Source organism: Cebidichthys violaceus, unplaced genomic scaffold, assembly GCF_023349555.1.
Source record: "Cebidichthys violaceus isolate CVI_PGR_0920_01 unplaced genomic scaffold, fCebVio1.0.p SCAF_39, whole genome shotgun sequence".
Taxonomy (NCBI): domain Eukaryota; kingdom Metazoa; phylum Chordata; class Actinopteri; order Perciformes; family Stichaeidae; genus Cebidichthys; species Cebidichthys violaceus.
The window spans coordinates 647214-648878 of NW_027176583.1; the positions used below are offsets into that span (position 1 = coordinate 647214).

The following is a 1665-nucleotide window of genomic DNA, read 5'->3' on the forward strand; positions in this document are numbered from 1 at the left end:
GCAACAACATCATCATCATCCCTCCCCTGCTGTTCCTCCTCCTCCTCCTCCTCCTCCTCCTCCTCCCTCGTCCTCCTCCTCACAACACACACACACACACACACACCACACACACACACACACACACACACACTCACACACAGATGTTCCCGTGTACAACCCCCCCCCCCCCCCCCCCCCTCCCTCCCGATCCCCCGCACTTGTAAAACGTTGGCGTGCCGCTTGTAGCCATGGAAACCGTTGTGTGCTGGGCCGTCTCTCGAAAATGTATTCATAAGAATCCCACTGTGGTATAAAAAAAAAAAAAGAAAGAAAAGAAAGAAGGAGAGACGATCGGACCCGGTGGAGGAAAAAGAGGCTGCATTCATCACCATGACGGTGGCAGTAGAGGGTGGTTGATGTGCTGGACTTTACTGTACGCACAACATGTTGAGTCCAAGAATAACGCGTCCTCTTGTGTCTTCTGTTTGAGAGAAAAGTGCAGGCAAGGAAGATGTGTCATTAACATGTTTATTGATGTTTAATTGTATTGTCCTCAATAAAGAAACAAGTGCAGGCAATTAAAACATTTCTAATGATGAATAGCCTTTTAACAAAACCTACTTTCTCCTGTCTTCTTGTCTCCAGAACACCTCAAATGAATCCACTGCAGTTTAACAGAAAACTCAAGGTCCACTTACTAGCTTTTTTCTGGAGGTTCTCATCTGATGGTCTTCTTCTGTGGATGGAGTTGGACAACCTCCATTACAACTGAACTACAAAAGACAGTGAGACCAAGAGATAAGATTGAAAGCAAGCAAGTTGACCACTTATGAAAAGCCCCCAAAAAACATGTTTGTTTTTTTTTGGTCAAATCATTGTTTTGTAATTGCAAAGTTCCCAGGGCATCTTTGTCCGATCTACTGTTTGTATCTACTCAACTTTAAAACATATTTCCATTATTACAGGTCCTTTCTAAACAACATTCATCATCTCCCACATGTTGTCCCAATCCTCCAATCAGGACACTCCAGCGACCTCCTGCTGTCAGTCAGACCTCACGAACAAAACCACTCTTCCTCTCCACAAGTGCCTGATGTCTTCTCCTCACGCTACGTCCTCTCTGCTTGTTTGTGTAAGTGTAATTTGGTGATATTTATGTAACTTTATCCAACGCTCTTTGTGCTCATGGTCAACACACGCGCACACCTTCCCGTCTTGGTTTCTGTCTGGTTTCTCTGGTACACACTCTGCGGTCCCCCTGTCAGCCCAGTTAACGCCCAGGTAACAGCTGCTGTCATGATGGAATGTAAACAGCACTGATGGAGTCACATCAAGTCTCACGCCTAAAGACGGGGGGGGGGGGGGGGGTAAACCACAGTCAAGACACAGACTCCACCCTTTTATTCTGTCTCTCCTCCCTTTGTGTGTGTGTGTGTGTGTGTGTGTGTGTGTGTGTGTGTGTGTGTGTGTGTGTGTGTGTAGCACGAGGTGTCGGCCAGATTACTGACCCGTCGGCGGTGACACACTATCCTGGCATCTTCCCTCTGTCTGCCCCCCCCACCCCCCAAAAAAAAAATCCTGTCTGTCTCCGTCTGAGCTTGACTTTGTTCATCCTCGTCTCTCTCTCTCCTCTCCCTCTCTCCCTCTCTCTCTCTCTCTCTCTCCTCTCTCTCTCTCTCCTCT

General features: G+C 47.4%; 1 long non-coding RNA gene across 1 annotated transcript in view; it reads right to left on the minus strand.

Moving 5' to 3' along the window:
* Positions 1-302: 302 nt before the first annotated feature.
* LOC137884490 (uncharacterized) overlaps positions 303-1665 on the minus strand; it is a 3262-nt gene continuing 1899 nt past the window's right edge. The window contains exons 2-3 of the long non-coding RNA XR_011104746.1: positions 681-755; positions 303-463 (exon numbers count right to left, since the gene is read on the minus strand). This is a non-coding gene — a long non-coding RNA (uncharacterized lncRNA). The remainder of the gene's footprint in view (positions 464-680; positions 756-1665) is intronic.